Raw genomic sequence first — 17,877 nt, forward strand, 5'->3', positions numbered from 1 at the left:
TGTCATAATACAATCCTTATATATATTTTATATTTGGTTTTTAAATTGACACGTAGTTACCTATGTCCAAATGCAATAGTTATGAATATTTTGTTTGTGCTTTTTAAATTGACACGTTGTTACCTATGTCCTAATACAATTCTTAAATATATTTTACATGTGATTTTAAATCGACACGTAGTTACCTATGTCCTAATACAATCCTTATATATATTTTATTTGTTGTGATTAAATTGACACTTAGTTACCTATGTCCAAATACAATCCTTATATATATTTTATTTGTGGTTTTTAAATTGACACGTAGTTACCTATGTCCTAATACAATCCTTATATATGGTTTTTAAATTGACACGTAGTTACCTACGTCCTAACACAATCCTTATGTATATTTCATATATGGTTTTTAAATTGACACGTAGTTACCTATGTCATAATACAATCCTTAAATATATTTTATTTTTTAAACATTTTTATGTATAAATCTATCACATATTTATTTAAATTTGTTCATATATATTTTCTTCTAATTTTATTTGCTCTGGTAATTTGCCAAATATCTTAAATGCTCCATACATCAAGGACTTTTGACTCTTTTGAGTTGTTTTCCTGAAGAGGAGTATTATTTAATTTCTTTTCCTCGTCTCGTGTGTATTTATGCTGCTGGTTTCCATTCTTAATAATTTTGTAGATTAAAAATTTATTTTTAATTGTATTGAAGTAAATGATTTGTTTAAATGACTATTTTCTGGAATTGTCATTAGTTTCATAAATCCACGGTTGCCTAAGAATAGAATGCTGCTACATTTAATAACGTGATATTTTTATGATGTAAAGAAGAGTGTCTTTGTTTTAAATGAAAATCTACAGTTTTATTCCGAGATTGATGAAATTTTGCACACTTGACCTTCAAAACAAGAGGAAGGTCAACGTCTACATCAGTGGCGGCTCGTGTAACAAAAAATGGCATTATTGATGTTGTTGTAACTGAAAACCATTTTGTATTTTTTTTTCTAAAAATTCGATTTAGGTATGAAGATTTTCATGAAAAATCTTCATATAAAAATAATTTTCGAAAAGAATCGTTTTCAGCTACAACACATCAATAATGCCATTTTACTAATATTACCACTCTAGTACACCCATAAGTCATGAGCCACCACTGGTCTACAAAAGATTTCGAAAAACCAAACCCATTCCGTTTTCAATCCCATTAAAGCTGAATTTTGATATTCCTTAATGATATTTTGAACACGTTCAAAATAAGAGGAAAATTACTGATTCCATCTGATTTCAAATAGCCGAGCAACATCGGAGATTTCTGCTATACGTTATAAAAGTATCAAGGCGATGGGGGAAGAGAAGAACCCGGCGATTCAGATCTGGTCACCAAGCACGGCTAAAGCCATTTCACGATTTCAGCGACCAGAATATAAGTTGACCTGAAAATGGATATTCTCTTTAAAAACAGTGTTAAGTTATTTTTAAAGATAATCTCCATTCATATGCCGAGTTTATTTAATTATTTTAATGTGAATCCGCACAAGTTTAATTCAACAATAACTTTCAACGTAAATAGAGTAGCTGACTCAATATTTATTCACAGAATTTTAAACAATAACATCGACTGTACCGAACTTCTGTCCCTTATTAACTTTAACATACCTTTGAGGCGTACACGACATACAGTGCTATTCCACACGATTAATTATAAAACAAATGCAGCATCTAATTCGACAATTAACCGAGCTCATACTGTAAATAATTTTTGTCTTAACTCTTATATTGACATTTTTTCGGATTCACTGCCCAAATTCAAACGTGGCATCATGTCAATAATTTAAACTGTACAATGCGTATACACGCACACACACACACGTACACATACATTACACACACACACACACACCTATATACTATACACGTCACCTGGTAATTAAGGAATAAACACACCACTTAGCAGACATTACAGGGAAACATATCATAGGTACCCAACATGGTACATGAAAAAACATGAAAAAAAAGTAAAACTCTCAGATCGAAGAATTATATCCGACTTAATATTTATGTTCAAAATTGTAAATGGTAGTGTAGACAGCCTTGATTTAATTAACCTCATTGAATTTCATGTACCCATAAGAGCTACTCGATCTAAAACCCTCTTTAATTGTAAAAATTCTAAGACTGAACATTTCAAACACTCGCTTGTACCTAGATTACATGAAATTAGTAATAGGTACGCAGATGTAGCGGATCTGTTTAACTGCACAGAAGCTAGGTACAAAAAGGCTTTAATATCATATCTTTTAAATCATGACCAATAAAATGTAAGTCTACTCATACTTACGTAAAAAGTCAAATAAATATGTATATAAAATGAACTTCGTGGGGCAACTGAGGAAACTTGAGTCAATAATAATATTCAATACGGTGAAACAACAGCTTGATTTACACGTACCTACTTTCAACCAAAACCTGAAAATAAATGTATACATTTTAGTTATTGTAATATATTATATCATGTATCTATACTATCATATATTTCAATCAATACTAATCTAACCTAGTCTACCTATAAGTTTTGCATGTACTTGTATCTCTAACTTTTTATATCCATCTAGAGTTTCTGTTAATTGTATATTTTCTGATGTCACTGTTTATAATTTACTGTATATGTTATATTTTATACCGTTGTTATTAAAATAAATAAATGAAGTATCTTATTCCTGTATATTGTTTCATCTCTGTAAATCGTGTACTATTTGTTTCTATAATATAAAATAAAATAAAATATAAGTTTCCCAACTGCTCCCAACCGTCTGGAGCCAGTAAGACTATTGCATCCTCAATTAGGGGAATATCTTGTGAAGGTAAAGGTGTTGGGGAGGGGAAGGAGATGGGAAAGAGGAAGGTGAAAAGGTGGGAGTTGTAAAATGTTTTATATAAACTCCCTAACTAGAAAAAAAATTGCCCGAAGTATGCTCCGAAAATTATAAAAAATCTTCTGTTTTTATTTAACACCCTAAGAAATTCATAATGTTTCTTTGAATGCTACGAATGATCTCAAATGTCAAGCTCTATCTTAAATTACTCTTGTTTTATTAAATATTTTCACAACTGTCGCTGTCGAATTATTTATAAATGTTTTTTTAATATTTTTTTGTATTTATACATCACCTCCCTTTCAAACCATCTTCAGAGTTATATTCTTCTTTTTTGAACGCTTAAATTGTGAGTTGCATTAATATTCAATTCAGTTTTATCGTTTTTATCAATATTTTTTTTTGCTTTTTCGAAAATGTACCGATCGAGTGCTAGCTTCCCACCGTTCAATTTTTATCCATGGTTGAATTTACAATATGGCTCTGTCAATAAACTTTATCGGGATCCAATATTTGATCAGTGATAAGCCGCTGTATAAGTACTAACAAGCATTATGGTGCTTATATCCCCAGAGATATTGTAGCTTCATTCATTTTTTCATTCAAAAATCACCCACTGAAGAAGAAAAATATTTTGTAATTTCAGAAAAGGAACTGTTATGAATCCAGTGTTCTGCAAGGTTAAGGTGGTTCATAGAAATTCAAATGTATTATTGCAATCTCAGCAGCATCACATCCTCATAAAGAGGCCAGCAACATCAGGTCCTCACACCAAAAATATGCTTGTTCATCATCTCAATAAAGTCATAAAGGCATCTTTCATGACCGTCTCATGATTTGTCAATAAATGAATCTGACAGCAAAACGCAACTCGCATTGCCTAGATATATGTCAATTATACAGAGTTTTCCAATAAGAGGTGTTATTTAGAATAGCCCGCTATTTCGGTAGATGTTACTTTTGAAGCTGTCATTTTTTGACATTTGACAAGTAGAAACTACGCCATTAATAAAAATGGAACGATACACGCTTCAACAACGCATTAAAACTATTAAAATTCACTTGAGTGAATCAAATGAAAATCATCTTGAGTGATGAGGCCCATTTTCACCTCGGTGGCTTCGTCAACAAGCAAAATTGTAGCATCTGGGGCTCGGAAAACCCAAGAGTTATTGTTGAAAAGCCTCTCTATCCTCAACGTGTGACTGTTTGGTTCGGTTTATGGTCCGGCGGAATCATTGGACCTTACTTTTTCAAAAATGAGGCTGGAGCAACAGTTACGGTGAATGGATTGCGCTATCGAGAGATGATTAATGATTTTTTATGGCTGGAATTGGATGGTATTGATCTGGACAACGTTTACTTTCTACAAGACGGCGCTACGTGCCACACAAGCAACGAAACCATTGATCTTTTACGGTTGGATATCAAAATAACACCTCTTATTGGAAAACCCTGTACATATGGAAAAAAAATATCATCAAAAAAACACCACAAAATATTTGTACGCCTTACTCGTCACACCTAAAATGTGTAATTCCTCCAACAAAAACAGCATTTTCCCAGCGACAATTCCCCTATATTGCTCACAAGATATTCAATTCACTCAATACCAGAAAATCGGAAACTGAACATCTTTATATAAAAAATATACAGAATTGGCTATTAGTAAAGGGAAGGAACTATTGCAAAGAATGTCTCGTGTCATTAAATTATATTAACTGCTCTTTTATTCCATTCTATTCATATGTTTTCTTCTTATTTTTATTTTTTATATCTTTTTTTCTCTCTCTTATTTCTGTATATCCTAACATCTTAACATTGTAATCTAAAGAAATATGGCTACCATAATACGGGCATGTGCCTAGTATGGTGGCTGTAGAAAATGGAAAACTGTAATCATTTCAATTTTTATGAATAAAGAAACACCAAAATTGCAATATCACTGTTCAGTCCTCGAAAATAAAATCTGTTGAATTAATAGTCCTTTTCACAATGGTGCTCAAATTGCTAACTGTGTAAAAACGATTGAAGGATACCCTTTTACCTCTTCAGCAGGACTCTCTCGCTCCTTCCCCGCGTAGGTTTTGTGTATACTTGTAACTTCGAACTGTTTAAAGGTTTCTGTTGCTGTTATTTTGTACGGCTAACCACCTCAAAAAGACTTGTAGTAATACAAATATAAACAGTTTGGACCATAGATATCCAAATTTATAGACTGTCCTGACATGAAATTTGGATACCATTTCGACGAGCTGTAGGTAAACCACGTGACCATATATTTGGCACCAGGAGGCTTCGAGAATGCTTTAAGGCGATGCACTACATCGTGTAATATTTTAAATTGAGTCGCTCTCAATAACAACCCTTACGTAGATGGCGATAAGGTTTAAATTCCCGCTTAACACCATCTGCCTGTTTTGATTTATGCAAGAAAAAAACATGGCCAAAAAGTGCCTTTTATTTTATTTTGTGGATGTTCAGGCATAAATATTTAAATTTTTTCCGATCATTTTATAAATAACTTCATTTGCCACATTATACAATAAAATTATAACCGAAAATGGGTTCGTAAGTAGGAGATTTTGAACTTTAAAGCAGTTTTCATAGGACTTGTACATTATTTTTTTCTGGGCTTATAAAAAGACTTATCTAAAAAAATACTCGATAATTTCAAAGGCCGAGGTGTATTCTACTTGCAGTATTTAATTAAAGCATCTGAAACATTTCTAGGCGACCAAATTTTCAAACCAAAAACACATGATTTTGCATTACTACGTATGGCATCGCCTTAGCCAGACCCTGCGCAGAAAAGTAAGTCTAAAGTATGGCAAAGGTTTGCTGCGCGGTACATTGGGGAACTTTTCTGCAGACGATCTGAATGTTCGTTTACAAACGAACCGGCTGGCGCAGTAACACTGAAAATAAGTGAGGTAGGTAAATTATAACACATTTTTGCCTATCTAAATAGTGTAACAAAGTATTAAATTTTGGAAACAAGTCTTGTGATTTGTAGTAATGTTTTTACATAGCCAGTAATTTGCGCACTATTGTAAAAAGGACTGGTTATTCGTAAGCAGATTTTATTTTTGAGGACTGAATAGTGATATTGCAATGCGAGTTGCCTGTTGCTGTCAGATTTATTTATTGACAAATCACAGAAAAGAATACAGTCTTGCCGCCTCCCACGCTCCGCGCGACTTGGTATGTGTGCCCCCTTCTCTGATTGGCTGGTTTATCAATTTGCATGTCTATGTTTGGATAATAAATTATTATAAGCAATAATTAGTCGCCTGCAATATCAATACAAATTATAATTATCTCCCTAGTAAAAATAAATGCCGCCGACGGGAATTGAACCAGCGCCTTCTGATGCCCGGTCAGACGCTCTGGACCACTGAGCCACGTCGGCTTATTTCCAACCCGCCAAATAATTCAAACAACCATCTTTAGTTTTGTCTATGTTTGGGACAAATATATTTAGTGATATGGCCGGAAATTTGTAGTGCATCTTGTTTAAGGTAGTTACACAAAACTACTCACCAGAGCAATACTGAAATTGTCTACCAATCTGCATTTAACTATTTTTTATTCTAATCATGGTGTACATGCTTACACTACGAAATGGAATAGTGACAAAGGACAACACTTTTAAAAAATGATATTATCTGTGATAACATAAACCCTATTTTTTAATCATCCACCCACCCTTACGTCGGTGGATTTTATATACATTTATTTGGATGATTCCAAATACCAACCATTGATTTTGTTAATGCAAGGTGACCCTTTCAGAAAGCGATTGACGAGAATTAAATTAGTATTTATTATATTAATAGCTGATGTCCCCGGCATTAGAGTCTTTCGAAATCAGACGTAGGCAGTGACCTTCCTCTTGTATTGAAAGTCAAGTGTGCAAAATTTCATCAAGAAGTATCAAAATTCTGCTTTAAGGGGTGGGGAAAGGGACGGGTTGGTTTTTATAAATATCGTGAAGATAGTGACCAAGCGTGCGAAATTTCATCAATCTCGAAATAAAACTGTAGATTTGTATAGAAAAATAAAGCCACACCGGCAGCTAGGTGTCGCGACGCCTAGAATATTGCTTAAAGATCAAGTGTGCAAAATTTCATCAATCTCGAAATAAAACTGTAGATTTGTATTTTTTTTTTTTTTTTTTTTTTTTATATTTACTCCACACAGGAGGCCCTGAAGAAAATAATTTCCCTCAGGGCCTATGTCATCTTTGGGGATGCTGTGTGGAGGGTCTTTTTGTGGAGAGGAAGGAGTGAACATGGGTCTTGAAGAGTCCCATGTTGTAGGAGGGAGGAAACACAGAGGCCGGCAGTTCGTTCCACAGCCGAGCTGTTGAACTTAAGAACGAATCATAGAAGCGACCCGTTCTCATGTGACAAGTGTCAACTGTGTACAAATGTTGGGCGCGCGTTTGGCGTGTATCCCGACTACGCACCGGTGCCGAAGGGATCAATGACGCTAGTTCCTCAGAGCATCTTCCATTGTAATACCGATAGAACAAGGACAGCATACCTACCTGACGCCTGTGCTCTAAAGATTGCAGTCCGTTTGTTAAGATTGGGGAATCTATCAAACGGACCGCCCGTTTCTGCACAGAGTCAAGGGTTTTTTTCAGGTATTTTGGGGCTCCAGACCAGAGATGGCTGCCAAATTCGACAGTAGGGCGCACTTGCGATTTGTACAGGGTGAGCAGTTGTGTACTATTAAAGTATCTGCGGGCCCTGTACAGTACGCCCAGCTTCTGAGAGGCCAACTTTACTCTAGCTTCGATGGAGCCCCCGTACCTGAGCTGGTCACTTATAGTTACACCAAGCATATCAATGGAAGGCCTGTTCGGAAGATTGCTTCCGTTGAAGGAGACTAGATTATCATTTGGATCCCTTTTAGACGTAATCAGACAGGATTGGGTCTTTGAAACATTAAATTCGACGAGATTATTTTTACCCCAGGAGGAAATACTCTCGAGATAACCGTCCATTCTCTGCTTCAAAGCCCTCCGAGCCGTTGGAGTTTGTGTGCCCTTTGGGGGCTTGTCAAACAAAAAGCTATCATGAACTGTACTGTCATCCGCGTAACAATGAATCGGTGCACATGTCAAAAGGTCATTGATGTGCAACAAAAACAAAGTCGGAGACAGAACCGATCCCTGTGGGACGCCAGCATTTATGGAGTGCGAGGAAGAGGTGAAACCGTCAGCAACATAGAATGTATAGAAAAATAAAGCCACACTACATTAGTCTCTCACTAGGGTGACCTGTGCTGAGGCGGACTAAAGTTATTCATTTCTGTTTTATTAGTTTTCTATGTCGTTTTTAATGTTTTTTTAAAGAGTGTTTCCATTAATTTCTTTCAGCCAGATTTTTATTCTTGATTTGTAATCATTCAAATTTTCTATTCGCTTTATATCAGGGGGAAGGATGTTGTGGAGTTTCGTCGCAAAATAAATATAATTTCTTTATCCGAATGTGGTTTTATGAACTGGAATATTTTTTTATATCGCTGTGATTTGACCTTGTTTGATGAAGATATGGTAATCCTTGGTAGAGGATTCAGTATTTTTGAATGGTATATTTTTAGATTTAAAGGAAGGTTATTAAAGTTAGTTATATCTAGATAGAGATAGAAATTTTTAGATTTAAAGGAACAGCGCCCTTGAGGTGATTTTGCACAAAAACGGCGCTATACAAGTCATCCAATTATTATTATTATTATTAAGGTTGTTAAAGTAAGTTATACCTAGATAGAGATAGGTATTGTTAGATTTAAATTAAGGTTATTAAAGTTAGTTATACCTTGATAGATAGGTATTTTTAGATTTAAAGGAAGGTTGTTAAAGTAAGTTATACCTAGATTGAGATAGGTATTGTTAGATTTAAATGAAGGTTATTAAAGTTAGTTATACCTTGATAGAGATAGGTATTTTTAGATTTAAAGGAAGGTTGTTAAAGTAAGTTATACCTAGATATAGATAGGTATTTTTAGATTTAAAAGAAGGTTGTTAATTTATACCTAGATAGAGATAGGTATTTTTAGACTTAAAGAAAGGTTGTTAAAGTAAGTTATACCTAAATATAGATAGATATTTTTAGATTTAAAGGAAGGTTGTTAAATTATGTTATACCTAGAAATAGATATGTATTTTTAGATTTAAATAAAGGTTGTTAAAGTAACTTACACCTAGATATATATAGGTATTTTGAAGGGGTTTGGTTATTTAAAATATATTTTCTCCACTCAGAGTGCCCTGAGGAAAATAGTTTCTATAAAATATATTTTTAAAGAATAAGAATTTTATTTATTTTATCGTTAAGTTTTGTCATCGCAGGGCCCTCCTGTCATATTCTAAGCCTTTTTCTAACTGATGATAACATAACAAAAAAGGTTTAATCGTAACTAGGGTTACCTAATCAATCTGTAGAACAAAAGATAAAAGTATTGATCCATTAAAATCATATAAAAGGTCTCGAAACCATTTGGAAGGTTCTAGAATTATACGTACTGCATTTTGACACGCATTGTGTCCCGTGTTTTATAAATTCACATATTTTACATAATACATCTTTTTATTTTACTAATTTTCTATTGTTCAGTAAAAAAAATCTTTGCATTATGTATTTTAAAACTTATATAAATCGGTATACATTTAAAAAGTGAAAAAACATCCTGCCGAAGACGAGCATTTTAAGAGGTAAGTTTTTTATTAATATATTCAGACCTTTTTTAGAACTGTGTTATAATTTTGTTAAATTTGACGTTAAATCACTATTCCAGCCGTTTAAAGTTTTTTGTTCTTGTTTAAAATCGTCGTATTTAATCTGTATTTTAAAAAAAATAATGCCCTTATTAGGGTAAGAATTAAATATAGCATCCGTTCTTTTTTTAAATTTTTCTTATTTGTTCTGGGTTTAAAAAGGAGTTCTTTTTTTGATGTTTTATATACATGTAAGTTATGTATGCTACTGTTTTTGTAATGAATAGGGTTGAATTTTTTGTTAACCATCGTACTGATAAAATCACACGTCGAATATTGTGAAAAATTTATTTGTTGAAACATCGAACATCATTTATTTCGTTTCGTCAAATTACAATTGTAATTTCTGGGAAAATACTGTAAATAAATAGGCTTTTTTTAAACAGAACTCCTTTATAATATTATCATTTATGTAGTATAAAAATGCTATGTATCTAATAAAAAAAAGCAAGTATAAGAAATAGGATATACATAATTAAACCAAAAAAAATATCTTTCAATATCTTTTTGAATTTCTATTTTTGTTTTCCATTAATTAACCCATTTCACGACATCCGGTCGGTCTGAAACTCGACAGACATACTCGTTGTCGATGGTATTTTGTCAATTTGGTGGTAATCACGTACAAGCACGCGGACATGGAAATACACGCATTTCTCTGAAATCGGTTTACATTACAGCAGTTAATATACGAAATAAATGTCGGTCCCACCCGATCGATATTTGTCGAGGTAGATAGAGTTGTTGACTCCAGCTTCTGGGTAGGAAGATTCAATATTCGGTCAAACCATTTTTTTAGTCTTAAAATACATTTTAAAATGTCACTGCAGTTAAGAGTGAGTCCTTGGGGAGGAACATTCAATCCTCAGTCAAACCAAAAAAATATTTATTTTTAAATATTAAAAAATAGAATGATATTGGTTGATTTTGTAATTACCTCTTTTTTTAAATAATTGGTTCAAATCATTATTTAATTTAAGAAAACCGTTTAATTTTAATTTTACTTATATTTTTTAAAAAATTAACTTGTAATAATATTAAAAATAAAAATGGGTTATTTCGTTAGTTGATGGAGTGCCGCAATGATTGCACAAGCAACATTTTCCATTTGTGTTAGAAATAATTAAATAAGTTGATCTACTAAACCTACTTACTTAAAAAAAAGTTTTAACTCAATCATTTGACCGGTCAGTGGTTGAGTGGGCATAGCGCTTGGGTCTCACCCGAGCGTCGCGTGTTCGATTCCTCGGCTGGTCCTCCATCACAACACAAGCAACATTTTCGGCTTTCTGTGGTGGTAGTAGGAGATTTTCAAACATTGTTGGGTTATTCGTAACCTGAGAATGTTTGTCTTTCTTTAAAAAAAAAAAAAAAAAATTTATATCGCTAAATTCAAATGTGACCTTAAATAGGTACATTTCTAGATAAGTACGTCCAAAAATTTTATCAGTTTTATCTTTATTTTTTATTTCTAATAAGGTTTCTATAATAATATGCATTTTTAAATTTTTGTTTTACGGTAGCAAATTCCTTTTCCCTCCTGTTTTATTATTGTTTTTCTTACATAAATCATGTAAGATTACCATAATACATGATGCCTAAAATTTATAAAATAAATTTTTAAAAAACATCGTCCAATATCACGCCATTCCATATTTATCTATGTTCTGTAGTTACAGTTTGCATTAAAACATCTAAGAACCTTCTAAACATCGAAGTGATAAAACTTGGATGTTTGGTCGCATCCCTGGCTGCTATGGCACCTACAACAATGGTCATGTTAATTCGTTATGCTAATGCGTCCATTATTCCTGTAAACACCCATCCATACGACTGTGGGTCAGCGGTTCGGGACCCACGGTTCGTAGTCTTTCCGGTGTATTTTAAGTCAATGGTCTCTAACGTGTACCTATGCAAGCACATTCAGATAATGCCTATACAAAGTGAGGATATGTAATTACAGTAGTGGAATATTCTTTTAAGGAACACCGTTACAACAAGCTAGTAGGTGTAAAAACCGCAAAGAGTCTCAACTGGAGCCTTTGAGACTATGGCATCTTTGATTGAGGTATGTTGTGAGGAGATGAAGAGAGGAAGGTTAGGAAGTCCCCGGCTATTCAGACCTGGTCACCAAAGCCATTTCAAGCTACGTTTCAATTCTGAATGGTGATCTTACACCAGGGCGATACTGAGAGTATCTTCCGCACTGAAAAGTGCCACAAATATACTACATATTATTTTTAATTTTGAAAAGACACAAATTGATCAAATAAAATTTACTTGCGCACGCCAGGATATGAATACGCCACAACAGCTTGCTAATCGTGAGCCTTACCCCTGAGGCATTTTTTAAAATATATTTTAAATGCAATCATTTGTCTAAAGCAACGTCGCTATCTCAATCAATGACAATCCTTTTTTCAAACTTTTTCAGGCAGGTAGGTACCATTATTTTGATAAAAATGTATACAGGGTGTATCGGCACGTACCCGACAAACTTTAACCAGCTATTCCTTAGCACATTTGGAGTAAAAATGTTATGTGCACTTTGCTGTCCGGTAACATTTTTTTTCAATTAAAAATTTATTATTCATATTTTCACCACATGTCACCACTGTTTTATCCTTTGTCAAACTTTGAAAACCCACCTGGCAATATTTTATTCGAGTTTCGTTGAATAATATACGTACGTACCTACATTAGCGCGCTTTTACGATCACAACGAAATGGCATGGCACCATTCATCTCATTTTTAGCTATTATTATTTATTGTGTATGAAAGAGCGAACACGCTTTTTGACACACTTGCTAATAACAGCTGTTGAACACGAGAAATGACATGCCAATGACAGTGACGGAGTGTGGATTTTTTAATCATTTTTTGTTTTTAATTGAAATAAAATGTTACCGGACAGCAAAGTGCCCATAACATTTTTTACACCAAATGTGCTAAGGAATAGCTGGTTAAAGTTTGTCGGGTACGTGCCGATACACCCTGTATATCACAAAAAGTCTGTTTACTGTTAGCTATTTTATATAGTTCAGCATCGATGTAATTTGGTTTTCGACCATTTCTTCTGCCGTTAACATGGTATTAAATTTCCCAGGTATTTGTTACTCCTTAACATTTTTTACTCCAAATGTGCTAAGGAAAAGCTGGTTAAAGTTTGTCGGGTACGTGCCGATACACCTTGTATAATAAACACGACGATTTTATTTTTAAAAAAAAATAGTCACCATCTTGAAACGGAAACGGAACGCTTAAATAAATTTACTAACAGACGAAATGCAAAACGCTCGAGTTAAACAGTACTTAGTCAACTAAGTGAACATCAAGCCGTTTCGCTGCAGGGGTACGCAGAGTGGACTTACCGCCTCTGTAGCTCTTCTTAGACACGTAATACTCGCTTCATTAACAATCATACATCGTCTCATACATAATATCTACTTTTCTGTTTGTCTGACCCTTGACAAGACCTAATAAAAATCAAAAATGAAACTATTACCAAACAAATAAATTATAATAAGGATTCACGTGATCGCATAACAAAATGGCCACCCTCACATTTCAAATCTTAAATATAACAGTTGACCGAGTGGGAAGATATTATAATTGTGTGTTAATTTATTGTGAATAGTAAAAATTATATATTAATACAGTACATACTTGTTATACATAACTAAACTGCCAATCAAACAGCAACAATCTTTGTATTTTAAGTGATACATTAAGAGGAAGCTACAAGCCAAAAATGTGTATATTCTTGGTGTACCTTATATTGTAGGTAATAGGCATTAAAACGCTTGACAAACGGAGTCTAGAAAAGTTCGATTTCAAGCACGAAACTGGTTTTTATTTATTTTGTAAATAATTTTATAAGAAAGCAAAAAAGTTAATCAAGTGAAACTAAGTTAAGCTATAATACTGTATTTTTTAAAAGTTGTTTCCTTTACGCGTTTACGCTTTACATTTCTATTGAAAAAAAATTTTTTTAGTAATTTACATTTATATTTTTTATTGAGTAATTCATTTTTTTATTTGTCTTCTACTCAAGCGAAACGATAGGAAAACCTTCAATTTAACTAAAGCATATTTTTTTGTATCCATAATGTACACCAATTCGTTATAAAGATTAATCAAAATAGTGATTTTTTTTTATTGAATTTTTTTTTTTTATTCATACATGGTTACATAAAATATTGAAAAATGTATAAAAAATATTGAAATAAATGTACATAATTAAAAAAAATCCCACGAAGGCGAAGCCTGAGTGTGGGTATTATAAGTATTTTTATCTTATTTCTATGGTTTAAGTGAAGATACAATATTAAATATAAATTTAAGTTATTTTAAAAGAGTTACTGTAGAGATGCTATACAAGAAACTAAATCATGTAACATGTAAAAGTTTTAAAATAACACAAAAAATAAGGTAAATACTAGTTTTTGATGACATCTTAAAAAGTGAATTAGCAGACAAAGCATTACAAACAATAAAATATATCCGCTGTTTTGTATGTATGTGAAATAATAAAAAATAATGTATACATGGATATAAATGTTACAGATAGCTTTGCTAAAACTTATAAGAAAAAAATATCTAGTTCAGTGTTTTTTAGCCAAGATTTGATGTACTTTTTAAAAGATTGAAGGTTTACACACTTAGCATTAGATTTAGCATTAAGCTTCGCCTTAAAGACGTCCACTGACTCGGTATAATTATTCAAGCAATTCTTGACTATCAAATGCATAATTTAGAATTTTATATAGAAATAATCCTGTCAGACAGTTTAATCATATTCATTGCATTTAAGAGAGTGTTGTAGTTCAACAAAATTGCTGGAATACCCATTTTTAGAAAACGTAAGAATTTATTTTGTATTCTTTCAATAGCTTGTACATGAATATTGTAATGTGGGTTCCAGACGGGAGAGTTGTACTCAACTTGACTTATAACAAAAACAAAATATAAAAGTTTTATACACTTAATATTGTTGAAATTTCTAGTTAACCTATTTACAAATCCAAAAATTTGTAAGCCCTTGTTAGAGATTTCCTTTATGTGGTTAACGAAAAAAAGATTTGATTGAAAAGTGATGCCTTATTCTTTAACTATCCCGCAGCCAAGTGGGGGAGTAGGTAGTACCCAACATTACTATCCTCCTTATATTTGCTTAAATACTTGACATATCATTTTAGTATTTTACGTATTCCTACGCAAATACATAAGTTACCATTGACTGAATAATTGGAATTTCTATAGTTTAAAATAAGACAGAAAAATGCATGGGGTCGTCGGAAGACCCACTTGGTTACAGACGTTTTGTTTGGCATCTTGGCTTGTCAAGAGTTAATTCGTGGTGTAAATGTTTCAAGAAAATTGTTATCAATGTTGTAATTAGAGATAGAAGTGTGTTTATATGCAAGCTTTGTAAACCACACAAAAATAAGAAATTTTAACACTATTATTTAGGCTCTAATGAAAAAATGTCCACGTTTTTTCGCTTGTTTTCCATGAAATTTTCGCACTGTGAGCGTGGAACGTGGTTTAAATGTTGTTTGTTTCTTACAAGTAAATAAATTATCAATATTTTTTTCGCGGCGTTTTTTTTATTTGTTCCTCGCCTGTGCGTTATACGAATGAGACGTTTTCACCGGAATTGTATGTCACCACAACGCCTGTAAAATGTTTGCTTTGTGACAATCTATTCCGAGTTCTAACCCGTCACCTTTTCACTTCCGTTCTATACGTTAAAACATGTACAATTGTGTAATGTTAATTCGTTTCGAATTCCTACACATGGTTTATTTATTTATTAATAATCCTTCTTATATTTTTCCTTCCGGTGCTATAAGTTCACATGGCCTCCAATTATTAAAAAAAAAATACAATGTGTGGCAAGCCTACGCACGACAGAAGTGAAACTTTTAGTATTCTTCTCTCTCTCTTTTCATTTCAAATAAAATATTATTCTTTCTCTCTTTTCATTTCGAATAAACCACCATCAATTTCGTATTTCACTCGAATTACACTCACCGCGCACGAAGCAAGCAGCTGATGCCTGGCGTGGCGTCGTTGGCTAGAGAGAGAGGAAAAGAGAGAAGAGTGAGAGAGAACGTTCGTCAGTGGCTCCCTCACCTCAGTAAGCGACTACGGTGAGAGAGCGACAGTGAACGGTGAGCGGTGGTGGGGGTCCCGTACCCCCACCACCAAATGATCACGGTTTTTCGTGACGGTCATGAGTCGGTTTTACTCCGGTCCTCGAAAATGCATAACGCGCGTAAAGAAGTTTCACTTCAAAAATTCTGTGGATTATTATGTATTATCCGCCCATATGGCATTTTTTCAACATTAACCCCACACAGGGTCTATTTCCCTCAGGGTCTATGTCATCTTAGGGGATGCTGTGTGGAGGGTCTTTTTAAGGAAAGAAATGAGAGGAGGTTCTGGGAAGGAAAAAGGTGTGAGAGATAGGTAGGAATCTAGGTATCAGTGTCTCGAGGAGTGACGGACGAATGGTCTATCCCTCCCGCTGCGTTGCAAGGCGTTGTGCCGAGAGACCAGTCGGAGAGGTCAAAGGGTATCTGGTGGGCTGGTGAACCCGGTCACTCCTGCTAAATCACCAAACGTAACGAACCACTTGGGGTGACTTATATCAGAGGTGTTGGTTTTTTAATAAATAGGTCCCGGGGCGGCGGTACCCAAACCCGCCTCCCAAATTGTGACTTTTACAAAATAAATAAATAAAATAAATATTGAACAATTTTTATAGCACCGCTTTTGTGAGTTATCACCTCAGGGGCGCTTTACAGTTGATGCAGGTATTAAAAAAATATATAAATATTACCAAAATAAGTTAAGTAACGTAAAATGAAGAACAGGAACAGGTGACATAAAGATAGAAGATGGAGACTCTGCAACAAGAATCATAGGTGGTGAAGAAACTGGACCAGCTGCTGCAGCGAGAGAGTCCACCAACAGTGCAAACACGAGGTTCGTCATCCGTCCAGGTATGTGTCTGCTGCTAATAAAGCGACACATTATCCTCTCACAGATACCAGACCTTGGCAGCACCGATGTGACGTTCGACGAAGATAGAAGATGGAGACTCTGCAGCAAGAATCCTAGGTGGTGAAGAAACTGGACCAGCTGCTGCAGCGAGAGAGTCCACCAACAGTGCCAGCACGAGGTTCGTCATCCGTCCAGGTATGTGTCTGCTGCTAATAAAGCGACACATTATCCTCTCACAGATACCAGACCTTGGCAGCACCGATGTGACGTTCGACGAAGATAGAAGATGGAGACTCTGCAGCAAGAATCCTAGGTGGTGAAGAAACTGGACCAGCTGCTGCAGGGAGAGAGTCCACCGCGTCCAGATGTGATAATATGGACATAATAATTTTACGCAACAATAATCAAAAATTAAATTTTATTTCAAAATTAAATAGAACTCATGCAGAAGAAAAGTATTGTGCTAACCTTAATTGTAATTATTACTGAGATATGTTATTATAGCCTTCTTAAAACTATATTCAGTGTAGTTGAACACATCTACGATTTTTCCGAAAGTATTGCCAACTGCATGCGATCTAGGTACAATCGAGTATCTAAATGAATTAGTCCTGATATTATTTTTGCGAGGCGATGCCATACGTAGTAATGCAAAATCATGTGTTTTTGGTTTGAAAATTTGGTCGCCTAGAAATGTTTCAGATGCTTTAATTAAATACTGCGAGTAGAATACATCTTGGCCTTTGAAATAATCGAGTATTTTTTTGATAAGTCTTTATAAGCCCAGAAAAAAATTATGTATAAGGCCTATGAAAACTGCTTTAAAGTTCAAAATCTCCTACTTACCAACCCATTTTAGGTTATAATTTTATTGTATAATGTGGAAAATTAAGTTATTTATAAAATGATCGGAAAAAAATTAAATATTTTTGCTGAACATCCACAAAATAAAATAAAAGGCACTTTTTGGCCATGTTTTTTTCTTGCATAAATCTAAACAGGCGGATGGTGTTGAGCGGGAATTTAACCTTATCGCCATCTACGTAAGGGTTGTTATTGATAGCGGCTCAATTTAAAATATTACACGACGTAGTGCATCGCCTTAAAAATAATTTTCGATCGAGTAGTTCTAGTTGGTATTAGATAGCTTTACAGTTTGACAATGACAGAAGGCGAAACAGCTGTTTTTAGGGATG

The 17,877-nt window shown here is 33.9% G+C and overlaps 1 protein-coding gene and 1 non-coding gene across 2 annotated transcripts in view; one reads left to right on the top strand and one right to left on the bottom strand.

Annotated features, from left to right (window-relative positions):
* The window catches only part of Gmap (Golgi microtubule-associated protein), a 147,371-nt gene that overhangs the window by 36,037 nt on the left and 93,457 nt on the right, over positions 1 to 17,877 (top strand). The gene's annotated exons all lie outside the window — the stretch shown is intronic.
* TRNAP-GGG (transfer RNA proline (anticodon GGG)) lies at positions 6,222 to 6,294 on the bottom strand. Its single transcript has one exon. It is a non-coding gene; the product is annotated as a tRNA-Pro (tRNA).

Source organism: Hesperophylax consimilis, chromosome 30, assembly GCF_061612785.1.
Source record: "Hesperophylax consimilis isolate HC1 chromosome 30, BYU_Hcon_1.0, whole genome shotgun sequence".
NCBI classification, from domain to species: Eukaryota; Metazoa; Arthropoda; class Insecta; order Trichoptera; family Limnephilidae; genus Hesperophylax; species Hesperophylax consimilis.